The 14,508-nt window shown below is 42.8% G+C and overlaps 1 pseudogene; it reads left to right on the top strand.

Moving 5' to 3' along the window:
* Window positions 1-301: 301 nt before the first annotated feature.
* LOC127107840 (alpha-N-acetylglucosaminidase-like) overlaps window positions 302-14,508 on the top strand; it is a 70,723-nt pseudogene continuing 56,516 nt past the window's right edge.

The following is a 14,508-nucleotide window of genomic DNA, read 5'->3' as shown; positions in this document are numbered from 1 at the left end:
TCAAAATAGCACATACACACATTTCATAACATTCAATAATATTTAACTTTCAAACATTTCCAAACTCATTTTCATACATACATTTTCATTTAACATTCAAGCATAACAATGCATCAAATCCATATCCTACAACTAACTTCTACATTACAACCAATTCCCAAATTTCATCAAAAAAATCACAACCAAGATATAACCATAATTCATATCTAATCCCAATTCCAATCCAATTTCAAATCCAAGACCGAGAAAGAGCTCCTTCGTCCGTCCAGGAAGATGCCGTCCGTTCCCTCCTCACCCGATTGTTGCCTTCCCATTCCTCTTCCTTCCACTTCCGCATCCTCTCCAAGAAGCAATGCGGAGGCGAATATTGTTTCACTATCAGTAACCATCCTTCTTTTGCAACACTAGGGAGTCCTCAAATTCTAATTGAAGGAACAACAGGAGTGGACATTGTTGCTGGTTTGCATTGGTATTTGAAGAATTGGTGTGGTTCACATATATCTTGGGACAAAACGGTTGGTTCCCAACTATTTTCAGTACCCAATGTGAGGTTTCTGCCACATGTTTACGATGCTGGAATCTCGGTTCGGAGACCTGTTCCATGGAGCTATTACCAGAATGTTGTTACTTCTAGCTATTCTTTTGCTTGGTGAGACTGGAAAAGATGGAAAAAGGAAATCGACTGGATGGCTCTGCAAGGTGTCAACTTGCCACTTGCATTTACGGGACAAGAGGCTATCTGGCAGAAAGTTTTCAAGGAGAAATTTAACATGAGCATTTATGATTTGGATGATTTCTTTGGAGGCCCAGCGTTTCTCACATGGTCACGTATGGGAAACTTACACAGGTGGGGGCGGACCACTTCCACAGAGCTGGTTTGATCAGCAATTAATTTTACAGAAGAAAATTCCTGCCAACTTTTTCTAGAAATGTCCCCGCTGCTCTGAAATATATATTTCCATCAGCAAAAATAACACACTTGGGAAATTGGTTTTCTGTTAAGAGTGACCCCAAATGGACCTGCACTTATCTTCTTGATGCAATTGATCCCTTATTTGTTGAGATCGGTAAAGCATTTGTTGAACAACAACTGCAAGAGTATGGAAGATCCAGCCACATATACAACTACGATACCTTTGATGAGAACACCCCACCCGTTGATGATCCAGAGTACATTTCTTCATTAGGTGCAACAATTTTCAAGGGAATGCAGAGTGGTGATTGTAACACCTCAAAATTTGCCCTCCTCTCTTGGGACTAGCATTAACATATTTGCATTTTATTTTAGGGCATTAGGCATTTCATATTGCATATCATGTGGTTACATTGTGCAAGCTATCTTCCCAAGTCTTGATCAGAAGATGAGGAAGTCAAAGTGTAAGCCTAGGGTTTATTGACTGATCATGGGCCATCTAAGGATTGGGCTGTGAATTAGGGTTTTGGGATTCTCAATGGATGTTGGTCTTCATCTTGATTGCAATGATACATAATCATCATCATGGTTGGATGTCATCAGGAGATTGAAGAAGATTCCTTGAGACTGGGGTTTTGACCACTGGTCAACCCTAATCAGTTGCATTGGGTCAGTCAGGGCATAATCAGGAGATGAGGTCTGTGATGGTTATGGGGTTCATAATGTGATTATATTGTGCTTATTAAGGCTAGGGTTTCACCCTTGAGCCATTTCAGTTGAAGATTGGGGCTCAATTTGATCTATGCATTGCCAGATTCATCTATCAGTTGAAAAGTCAACTGTACATGATCTGATGGATTTGGAGGTGGAAATGAGTTGGATACACTTCATTCATGTTGGAACAAGTGTTAAATGACATCTCAAAGCTTAAGAATGAAGAAAATCAAGTCAGGACAAAAACTGCCAAAAATAGAAAGTGACTTGTAATGGAAGTTTCCAAAAATGGAAAGTTTTGGACCTCAAAGCCACGTGTCCAAGGAAGCTTCAAATGAAAATTTGTTCAACATGAAAGTTGTAGATCTTGTTCTCACCTTTCCAAAAAGTCCAAGAACTTGAAAATCCAATGTATAGTTGGAAAATTATGGCTCAGTGAAATTCAAAAATGACCCGTAATCAGGAGGCCATAATTTCCACATGCTTTGTCCAAATTGCAAGTTCTTTATATGCACAAACTCCATTTGAGAGGTACTTTCATGGTGCATCATTGGATTTTTCCAAAAGTGGCCAATGCAAAAAGTCACTTTTCAACTGGACTGTTAAATTGGACCAGGGGCAAAATTGTCCAACTTTCAAAATAATTGGAATTTTGAGATGAGACTTTTTGCTACACCTCAGGAATGGCATTTAAAATTTGTTGGAATCATCACTTCATGCATAGGCCTTGTAATTTGAGATTTGGCTTGAAAAATGAAATGGCTAAAATTGGACAATTGACAACACATAGTGAAATTGCAAAATACACAACCAGTGAGAGTGAGACAAGTTTCTACAGCTCACACATGGCATTTGGAAGGTGTGTGAGCTGTCATTCATGTGGCATGTGCTGTCATGTGGAAATTACACTTTTGCCCTCATTTGGAAATTAGCCATTTCATTAACAATTGCATTTGGCTAATTAACATGATTAGTGGATGATTAAGTGTACATATATATTCCTAATCACACTCAAAACCTAACAGAATTTCACAATTGCCAAAGTTGGATCTCAAAACCATTCCAATTCTCCAAGATTTCATCAAGAACATTGAACTTGAAATCGACATTTCTTCATCATTCCTCAACCAAACTTCAAAATTCCTTTTGATCTGAACTCATATCATCATCAACATCAGCTGTTTTTGGAATTCGAAGGTGGCAAAGGCTTGAAACGCGACTGTTCCAAGAAGCATCTCCCATGGTGAATCGAAGCTTTGAGCATTAGGAGCGACATTGACCAAATCCAAGCGTTCTACTCACCTTCCACCAGTTTATGCTGTACTTGTTTGGAGCTAAAACGCACGAAGAACGCTCGATACTACACTGCCATTCCAGGTGCTCGAGTTTTTCGAATGTCATGTTTTTGCCAATTAATGTATGTGTTCTGTAGTTTGTTGATTGTAGATCACGTTGATGTTCGTAGTTTTAGAAATGATGAACTATAGATCGCGAAATCTGGAAATTAAATTTTGATGTCAAACCCTAATCTCTTCGATCCGTTCGATTTAGGAACAATTAGGTTTAGATAAGTTGATATTTGGATTGTAGAGGTTGAGACGGTTCTAATGAGTATCTATTTGTTCATTTCCATGGAGATTTGTTGTTCTTCGAATTTCTTGAATTCTGGAAAAGTTTGTGTTGAGAACGATGAAGAAAGCGCTGTAGATCTTCAAATCCATTTGAAATTTCAAACCAGGCGTTTACCGCCCCCGCCATTACTAATTACAAAAATGCCATTGTGTTAATTTAATTAATTTGATTTAAATTCTAAAAAATTACCATGACATTAAAAAATGCATAAAAAATAGTAGAAAAATCAGAAAAATATGGAAATTTTTTCTATGACTTCCTTGTTGACTTTAGAATTTTTTTGACCTATTGGTCAAAGTTGTGCATGGTAAAAATATCATTTGGTTTAGGCTTGTTTCACATGTATCCATTTTTGACACCTTGTACCATTTGATTCATGAAATTCTCATATCATAAAATAAATGTCTGGAAATTTTTGTGATGAATGTTGACTCATTGATGCTCATTTCCATGTAAATTTCATGCATTTTTGATACCTGACCATGGAGTTATGAATTTTGGAAGTTAGGTGTGACAATTGGTGTCACACCTCTTGATGTCAATTTTCTGGAATTATTTGAGTGACCTATACATGTTGAAATTGATTGAAATTTTGCATGATGCTTAGTTAACATGTTAGGATGCTCTGTGAATTTTTGTAGAATTTTACATTGCATTTTCAATTTGATTGTGATTTTTCATTTCTGTTGACCAATTGTGCAAGCTTGTGTGACATAGGTTGGTAGATTGAATGTGAAATGCTCATGTGGTATTGTATGATCATGAAATTTGATATGCTTGTAGTAGACACATGTTAGGACCTCCCTGTTTTGGTCTCATCCATTTCTTTTTTGTTTTCATCAAGTTATGAATTTTTGAAGTGGAAGCATGTGTTGATGTTGTGATTTGGAGCCTATAATTGTGTCTGTTTTGTTGATTTTCATTGACATGGCTCCATTTGCCCAAATGAGCTCAAATTTGACATGGTAGACCTTGAATATCCCCTGTTTATGTGTAAATTATTTGAGAATTTTTGGAATTGTTTTGGTGTGGATTTGAATGCAATAGTTCTGTTTGTATGCTTGGTGCTTCATTTGAACTAGTTTGCCTTATTTTGTGCATAACATGAGCATAATGAATGATGTAAACATGAGACCAATGATGTTTGCTCTTGTTTGACTTTAATTTGACTTTGGTTTGAGAATACCTTGCTGTTTAGGGATTTTTATTGCCTTTGGACCCTAGGCTTGGCCTAGTGGTCATGTTGCTAATGTTTGCTTGATTTTTCAGGATCAAAAGCATAATGCACATGGAGAATGATCCAAATCAATTTAATTGATGTTGTTGATGTTTGTACACTAACATAATTGTGTTTTGTAGGTTGTGAAGCATAGGCTTGAGCTTTGGCTGGCCTTGTTGTGCATTGAGTTGTATAGATTAATTGTTTGAACTTGTTGTTTATGGTTTGTCTGTCTGATTACTAACTGTGTTTGATTGTTTCCAGGTACTTTAGTTGCTCAGTTCCTTGTGAACTTTTTGCTTTGCTTTGCTTAAGCAACTTGCATTGAGGTAACCTCCTAAACTTCATGTAGTCTGGAGACCCGGCTGTTACCGGGCCGGGCAAATTGTCTGAAGTCCTCCTTAAGAGGCAATGCTTGTGTATGTTTATTTTTAAGCCCAAGCAGGAAAAGTCCTTCAAAGAAGGCGATTGGTGGAAGTTAGGGACAAGCAGTCTGTCCCCCACTATTCTGTGAGTCTTCTCCTTGCTCCCATTACATGGTTGTAGCATTGAGATCAAAAGCCCAAGATCTGTTGTGTCAGAGTCTTCGAGTATAAAAGGGTTCCCCTATTCTGGACCCATGCTCATTTGTCAGCTCTCCCTGGTTAGGGATAAGAGCTGTGAGGTCTGATCCTCACTTCACCCATCATCTGCTTCACCTTAGCCTCGTAATGGCAAGGTTAAGAGCAAACACAGCCCGTACAGACGACTTGCTGAGGCAGTCAAACCTATTGTGTGAGCCCCTTGTTTGGCTATAGTGCGTGCTATGTGGATATCTGATTGACATGCTTGTTTGAGATGCCTGTTTTCATTTGATGTATGATATGATTGTATGCTTGTGTGCTAGCTTCTTTCCTGGTTAGGATAGGCTTGTTTATGCAAGTAGGATAGAAAACTGAACTTAGGGTAAACGATGCATGACAACATTAGGCTCGAGTCTCAGCTCCCTAATCGTGTGTCTTTCCCCGGTTTCTGGTTAGCAATTTAGTCCCTATCAGGGGAACTACATCGCCCTGATCCTCGTTCCAGACGAGGTATGTAGGCAGGTGGTCGTGCGAGACCACTCCGGGCACTTTTTTTTCTTTTTGTGTGCTTGCTTGTTATCTGATTGTGTGTTTTGGCTCGGATGCTGACGTAAGCCCAGTGATTGGCTGTCGGGCTCCACATTTGCTCTTTTGAGTGTGTTTTGGTTCGGATGCCGACGTAATTCCATCCGGTGGTTGTCGGGCTCCATGTTTGCCATCTGTTTGCTTGTTTTGTGTTGTTTGGCGTGCGTAAGCCGAACTACAGTGGCTCTGATTCTTGTTCCAGACAAGATATGTAGGCATAAGGTGCGATACCTTATCGAGCTCCCTTCTCTTAACCCCACCTGCGTTTCCCGTGTGTGTGTGTGATGTTTTAGCAACCTATTCTTATTTCTAGGACGTGGATCCCGTCGAGTACGACGGACGTGAGGGGTGCTAATACCTTCCCCTTGCGTAACCGACTCCCTTACCCTTTCTCTTTGGTCGCGAGACCATTTCCTTTCCAGGTTTCTCTGAGCGTTTCCTTTCCCTACCTTGGGATAAATAACGTTTAGTGGCGGCTCTGTGTGTGTTTTATTTTGAGTCTCGCCGGTTGATTTTTCGCAGGATGCGACAGCTGGCGACTCTGCTGGGGACCCATGATGTAGACCTATGCTGGTCCATCGTCCCTAAGCGAGTCCTTCCTAGCGTTTTAGGATTGGTTTGGGTTGCTTGTTGTGTGTTATTTATTGCATTTATTATTCTAACCAGTGTGTATCTATATTTGCATTAATGTCTGCATGCATCATACTATCATATTGTTGTCGTCCTCTGTGCAGGTGGTTCCTCTGTTTGGGGTGGGTGTTCTGAGTGGGGCTAAAACCCAGGCCCGAGTATACACCTAGGATTAGTGTGGTCTCATGTCGCCTCTTTCATGTTAAGTCAACATGTGCCTGGCGGTGTGATGTACCACAAGCCGGACGAGGCTCATTTGGTAGTGCTCATCTTTGTGGATATTCCGCTTTGTTTGAGTTACTCCATCTGAGTTATTGACTCTGGTGACCGATCATTTCCCGGATCTTTGGTTTAGACGGTCTTAAGGGAGCTACAATGGCACACCCGAAAGGGCAAACCCATTGAGTATCTCTGCCCGATTGTCGAGACTATTATCCGCCTTAGGATGACCTGTTTAGAATTTACCTGTGAGGGGAGGGTGATTCATTCAGATGCATGTTCAGATGGATTCAGATGGTGACTTTTTGTTCCGTGGGTCTTATTTATAAGTCGGATTTATGGTCATTTATTGCCGAGACGCCGGAGTGCTGTCCGTGATTTATCAGTGGGGATCCGTTTATTTCGGGATTCCCCGGGCCGAGATATTTATCAGTGGGGATCCGTTTATTTCAGGATTCCCCGGGCCGATTCAGATGATTGTGGGTATCTGCTCAGAGACTGATGATGATGATGATGTATCTGTATTTCGTTTATTTCGGAACCCGTGGGTCTGATTGATGATTGCACACTCCTCAGATGGTTATGATCAGTTCAGAGACCAGATTCAGAGCAACAGATGATCAGACGACTTGGAGGATGGCACAGTGCATTCATTCATGCATCATTCTCATTTTGCATTCATCTGCACCAAACTTACGTCTAGCCATATGGGGAGTATTATGGATTGAGAATCTGGTTGAGAGACATCTGAATTTCAGAATGTGGATGTCAAAATTTTATCTGTCTCGATGAAACCAGAATCAAAAGACAGAAGCTTCCTCATATGGACAGACGTTGCATTCATGCATATTAACCTGTTTGCTGTTTTGCAGGAATCATTGCTCGTGCTCGCAGAGTAGTACCTTTGCACGCAACTCGACCTCACAGATATTTCACCAGGCGCAATACTCGCAGACTCATGGAGCTTCCCAGCGCAGATATTCTCGAGCTGAAAGAGAAGATGGGAGAACTAATCAGTGTCATGCAAGAGTTCGCCTTAGAGCAGAAAGTAATTGCCGAAAAGGTGAGGAGGATTGAAGACTGGCTGAAGATGGGGAACATGCAAGGAAACGCTTCGTTGTCTGGATCGAAGAAATCCTTTGGTAATGACCAGCGCAAGGATGAGGGTGGATCGAGTGCTGTGTACGCCCAGAGAGGACACAGTAGGGACCGTTACTACCAGCACACCGCTGCGGTAACTATTCCTGCTGACAAACAGCCTGCACAACAGCAACAGCAGCGTCAGCCATTCCAGCAGAGGTCTCAGAGGGTAGGATATCCAGTCAGGAGGAGGATGAGTGATCGGCATTTTGACAAGCCGCCTGTGACATATTCTTTCCTATTGAAAAAGTTGAAAGATATGGGGCTGGTACAGTGGAGGACTTTGGCACCTATGGGACCTGATCAAAGGCCGGCCAATTTTGATGAAAGTGTCAAATGTGAATTCCATTCGGATGCTCCTGGGCATCATGTTGAGGATTGCAAAGCTTTTAAGCATGTGGTCCAGGACTTGGTGGATTCTAAGGCAATCAGCTTTGCACCGATGGCAGATGATAGTGCTAACCCCGTGTCAAAACATGGTCCTGTAAAAGTGAAAATGGTGTCGAAGGACAAGAAAGGGATAGAGGTGATTGAGAAGGATCAGTTGAGAATGCCAATGTCTGTGGTCCCAAAACGTCCGACAAAGAGCGGAGTTTTCCCTCGTGTGGATGATTGTTGTGCCGCTATTGCTACAAAAGAGCGTGTAGTAATTGGGGAAATGGTCCAGAGAAAGATGAAAGTAGAAATGGACGATGTGGGGTGTAAAGCACTCAGGCTGGCAGCTGAAACCGTCAAGGTGGAAAATGCCATTGGTCCAGAGAAAGAGAAAAATCCATCCATTTCTTCTTACAAGCAGGCATTAGAAGTGGTGAGAAATGGAGGGATCCCAGGATGGGGACAGATCATAGGCATTGTGGTAAAGGCGGATATGTCTGGGATTGGTTATCATCCAGGTCAAGACTCGTCTGAGCGGAACAGAGGACGTCGTCCGTCGTTCACCTTTCTCAGTGCCGGAATGCTAGATTCGGATCACGCCTATGCAGTGGGTAAAGAAACTGACAGTGACTGGGGAATTGATCAATGGATAAAATCGTGCGTACCAGGAAGCTGGAAGGCTTGAAAAGATCAGCACTGTCACTCTACTTGAAGAGTAATGATTTTTGTTTTCAGTTTATCTGCATGAAAGCCATACGTGTTGCCCGACACGTAATGGTCCATTGTAAGGGCCACCTCATGTTTAAATTTGCATTTTCTGCATCATTAATAAATGGATGTTTTTCAGTCAAAAAAGCGGTGTTCCCTGTTTTTCATTTATTTTTGCAGTTTAAAAACAAATAAAAATGGCAATGTTTGTTTTCTGTTTTTTCCTTTTTTGATTTGTCTCGTCCCAACTTCAAAAATAATTATCCGGATCTCGTTGATAACAATTCTGTTACCCCTCATATGACTTCGACAATCCGAGCAATCAGGCTGAAGAAGAAGGCGAAGAAGACTGTGATCTACTGGAATTAACCAGGTTGTTGAGACAAAAGGAGAAGGTGATTCAGCCGCATGAAGGGCGGATTGAGGTTGTTATTCCAAGCACCGAGGTCAGAAAGACAGGAAAATGAGGCCGCTTTAGAGGCGAGTCGAAAGCAGAATGGTAGTCTTGTTAAAAGAGCATGTGGATACCTTCTGCCTAGTCATGTCAGGATATGCCAGGATCGAATATCGGTGTCGTTGCGCACAAGCTACCATGGAGAGAGGATCGTCCTCTAAAGAAGCAGGACGCCAGTGCCTATATCAGAGAGCCATGGTGACTTTGTTTCATGATATGATTCATCATGAAGTTGAATGCCATGCTATGACATGATAGCAAAGTCCCAAACGGAAGTGGGGCATCTGGTGGAGATAATTCAAACTGAGGTTGAATTCAGATAAGTGCACTATCAGAGTGCGAGCCGGTAAGATGTTGGAGTTCATTGTAAGGGAGGAATCGAGGTTCATCCTGCAAAAAAAAAAAAAAAAAAAAAAAAAAAAGAGAAATGCCTGAACCGAGAAGAATAAAGAAAGGTTCGTGGTTTCTTAAGAAGGATTGAACTACCTGTCATGGTTCACATCTCATCTAACAGCCACGGGTGAACCTATATTCAAGTTGTTAAGAAAAAAAATCAAGCGGTCAGGCGAAATAATGATTGCCAAGGGGCATTGAAAAAATAAAAGAAAAGTTGCAGGAACCTCTGATTCTGACGTCTCCCTGTGGGAGGAGTAACTGTCAATTCTGTACTTGACGGCCTTCGAGGGGTCTACGAGGTGTATTGGGTCAGCATGACGAGTCTGGTCGAAAAGAGCATGCCATATACTACCTTAGCAAAAAGTTTACCGACTGTGAAACAAGATACTCACTGCTCGAGAAAACTTGCTGTGCTTTGGTCTGGGCTGCTCGCCGACTAAGGCAGTACATGCTGGTTCATACCACTTTATTGATTTCCAAGATGGATCCAATCAAGTACATTTTTGAGAAGCCAGCATTGACCGGACGGGTTGCGAGGTGGCAAATGATTTTGACTGAATATGATATACAGTATACCTCTCAGAAGGCGATCAAGGGGAGTGTATTGTCTGATTACCTCGCTCAGCAACCCATTGATGATTATCAACCGATGAAGTTTGAATTCCCTGATGAAGACATCATGTTTCTCAAATCGAAAGATTGCGAGGAACCGATCCCGGAGGAGGGGCCTGACCCTGGATCCGAATGGATTCTGATGTTTGATGGGGCCGTTAATGTGAATGGAAGCGGTGTTGGTGCTGTTTTGGTTACGCCGAAAGGATCTCACATTCCTTTTGCTGCCCGGCTAACATTTGAGTGTACCAACAACGTAGCTGAATATGAAGCTTGCATATTGGGTATTGAAGAGGCGATTGATTTGAGAATCAAGAACCTTGTCATATATGGAGATTCAGCTCTGGTGATAAATCAGGTTAACGGGAAATGGTATACGCATCAATCTCATTTGGTTCCGTATCGAGATTATACGAGGAGATTGTTGACGTTTTTCACCAAGGTGAAGTTGCATCATGTGCCCAGAGAGGAGAATCCTTTGGCAGATGCTTTGGCTACTCTGGCTGCCTTGATTAAGGTGCAGAGGTGGAATCAGTTCCCCAGTGTGGAAGTTGGACGTCTGGATAGGCCGGCTTATGTGTTTGTTGTTGATACAGCGCCTGATGATGAGAAGCCGTGGTATTATGATATCAAGCGCTATCTTGAGACGCAAGAGTATCCTGAGGGAGCATCTAAGAAAGATCGGAAGACTCTGCGGAGGTTAGCCATGGTATTCTACCTGAATAAGGATGGGGTTTTGTATAAAAGAAATTTTGATTGGGTCTTGCTCAGATGTGTTGATGATGCAGAGGCAAGCCAATTAATGAAAGAGGTTCACGAAGGGTCGTTCGGTACCCATGCCAGTGGGAATGCGATGGTAAAGAAGCTGCTGAGAGCAGGCTATTATTGGATGACAATAGAGGCCCAATGTTTCAATTACGTGCGGAAGTGTCATAAATGCCAGATTTATGCCGATAAGGTGCACGTGCCTCCAAATCCGTTGAGCTTAATGTCGTCTCCGTGGCCGTTTGCTATGTGGGGCATTGATATGATTGGAAAGATTGAACCTACAGCTTCGAATGGGCACAGATTCATATTAGTGGCTATTGATTACTTCACCAAATGGGTTGAAGCAGCTTCTTATACGAATGTAACGAAGCAGGTTGTGGCCAGATTCCTCAAGAGAGACATCATTTGCCGATACGGGGTTCCCGAGAGAATCATTACTGATAATGGTTCTAATTTGAACAATAAGATGATGGCAGAGTTGTGTCGGGAATTCAAGATCGAGCATCACAATTCCTCTCCTTATCGTCCAAAGATGAATGGGGCGGTTGAGGCAGCCAACAAGAATATTAAGAAGATTGTGCAGAAAATGGTGGTAACCTACAAGGACTGGCATGAGATGTTGCCATTTGCATTGCACGGGTATCGAACGTCGGTACGCACATCTACTGGGGCAACTCCTTTCTCATTGGTGTATGGGATGGAGGCAGTATTACCTGTTGAGGTTCAGATTCCCTCGTTGAGAGTCCTGATGGACGTGAAGTTGCAAGAGGCTGAATGGGTAAAGACCCGGTATGAAGAGTTGAGCTTGATAGAGGAGAAGAGGCTAGCAGCCATTTATCATGGGCAGTTGTATCAGCAGAGAATGAAGCGTGCTTTTGACAAGAAGGTGCGACCTCGGGTGTATCACGTAGGTGATATGGTGCTGAAAAGGATCCTTCCTCCTCAAAACGATCGAAGGGGCAAATGGACACCGAATTATGAAGGTCCATTCGTGGTCAAGAAGGTTTTCTCTGGCGGAGCCTTGTTGTTAACAACCATGGATGGTGAGGATTTTCCATCCCCTGTGAATGCGGACGCAGTTAAAAAATACTTCGTATAAATTGACCCGCTGGACGAAAAGAACAAAATAGTCCAGGCAAAAATGGGCATCCCGGCGAACCAAAAACAGAAAGAAAGGTTCGGGCAAAAATTAGGGATAAGAATGAAAATGTACACCCGGCAAGTCGAAAACCTGAAAAGGCGGCTTGGGCAAAAAAGGGTATCCCGGTGGACTGAAAACCCGAAAGGGCGGTCCAGGCAAAAGAGGGATTGTAACGAACAACTGCGTCTAGCATGATCGTTTGCGCTTTGATAAAAGCATCATGGATAATACCCGGTAGGGATCAGTCAGGAGCGTCTTGTTCAGAAGGCAGAAAGCATGGAGAGTCTGAAGACATATGGGGTGTAACCGAGTTGGAACTCGATGAGATTACGGGTTTCACATTGCCATTAGGATAGATTTTTCCTTTTGAGCGCAATTACCTCTTTTCAGGAATTGCTTCCTTGTGTATTTCTCATTTGAGCCACACTTTTCCAATCAATAAAGTGCAAATTCAGTCAAATAATTTTGTTTTGTTTTTCATTACCGCTTTGATTGCAAAAACATCCGATTATTTTGATAAAGAACTTTGCATTTTAATACATACAGGTTCCTTCCAATGCATGTTTATAAGATGAAAGCTTGAAATCATATTTGGAAGGTTGAGTGACCCAAGTGTTGAAATCTTGACACGCCTGGGGCACGGTTTTATCTAACGATCTGTTTTGCAGGAACTGTCGGATATTTTCACTCACTTGCAGGTTGTGATGTGGAAGCTTTGACAAGACAAATCCCTAGAGAGTTCGCTCAGGAACAGATATGTGGAGAGATGTTGTAGAGACGTTGAGACGTACAACGATCCTTGATGGTAATCAAGAAGACTCTTCAAAATCGGAAGGTTTGAAAGTTTGTAATTCCCCGCCGAGTTCGATCAAGGACGAAGGAGGAACGGAGAGACGACGGAGGGACGTCCGACGACCCTTGAAATTAACCAAGAAGACTCTTCAAAGTCGGAAAATTGAAATTTCTGTATAACTCCCAGGAGTACGCTCTCTCGTCGAGCGCGGGGCGATTTGGAATATAAGATGATGGAGCAGAAAAGGTCCAGACGAGTCTGGAAATTCCCCAAAAGTGGAAAGCCGATATGGGTATTGGTGGTAGATACCGTGGTTCGATGAGTCGACGGGTGTTCTGTGCCAATTATTCTCATTTCCCAGCTAAGTCCCCAAGCAGAGTTATAGGACTAGCTCCCCAGCAGATACAAGGTCTGTGGACTTCCCCAGCCGAGTCAGGATGGTTGTCCCCGGCGGATTTATGATGGTGTTTCCTCAGCAGCCAGGTCTGAAGTTTGTTACTCCCCGAGTGGAGCGGGTTTCAAAGAAATATATCTCCAGCAGTTCCCCGAGTGGAGCGGGTTTCAATGAAATATATCTCCAACAGTGTTCATCCTACCAGTGGATTGAACGAGTTCCTGTAGTGGATGAATTTCTGCATCCCACAGCTGAGATGATTCTACCTATGGATTGCATGGGTTGTCCCAGCGGAGTAGTATGCGGTTCCCTGGCAGGATCAGGATGGTTATCTTCAGCAGGTGATATATGGGTGTTTCCCCAGGTGAGTCTGGAGGTTGCTATTTCCCTAGCAGAGTCTCTGTGAGTGTTTCCCCAGTGAAGTCAACAGGTATCTGTGAGGGTTTTCCCGAAGCGGAGTCAGGATTGATATCCTCAGCAAGTCAAAGGTTGGTGTATCCCCACAGAGTGTTGGTGGTGCTTATCCCCAGCAGTTTCTCGAGTGGATTGGGTGCAAAGGAGGTTCTTCCCCAGCAAGGGTTACCTTTTCCCAGCAGCAGTGTTATTCCCCAGCAGGGCGGAAATCCGAGTGGCGACGAGTTCCTCAGCAGAGTGTCTCGTACTCCCCAGAAGGGTCCCTTGAGGGGGGATGTTTTTATTTTTATGCATTCATCATGAAAAAATAACATGGCATATTGCATAGAAAATAAATATCCGCGTAGCATTTCCATGTTTATGGAGCATTACGCAGAGAAAATCAATCATGCATCATTGCAAGCATAAACTAGTCTCAAGCCGTGGTTACCGTTTGAGAAGTGGTTCTTGCCAGACAGTGAGGGTGTTGCTCTGAGGAGATTAGCCTCATGATTTGATCAAAGGTATTTCCCCAGTAGTACGATACTGGAGGAGGTTTCTGTCATGTGAGACAGATGGTGAAGGTGTTACTCTGAGGAGTTTAGCATCATGACGTCAGAGCAGCAATGTTCCCCAGTAGTGCGATATTGGAGGAAATGTTTCCGTCGAGCAGAGATGGAGATAAAATCGAAGGACGTTATGCGATCAGCGCAAGTTTCGGGGTTCAACTGGAGAAAAGGAAGTGTTGCGGCATTTTCTGGGGTTCAAATGGAGATGGAGTTGAAGAGTATATCCGGGATGAGGTCCTCAGGATTATCTTCTGTTCATGTGTTACCTTAGACTCTGGCTGAGGCCAGTG

Source organism: Lathyrus oleraceus, chromosome 1 (assembly GCF_024323335.1).
Source record: "Lathyrus oleraceus cultivar Zhongwan6 chromosome 1, CAAS_Psat_ZW6_1.0, whole genome shotgun sequence".
In the NCBI taxonomy this organism is placed as follows: domain Eukaryota; kingdom Viridiplantae; phylum Streptophyta; class Magnoliopsida; order Fabales; family Fabaceae; genus Lathyrus; species Lathyrus oleraceus.
This window is presented reverse-complemented; position numbering and strand designations above follow the sequence as displayed.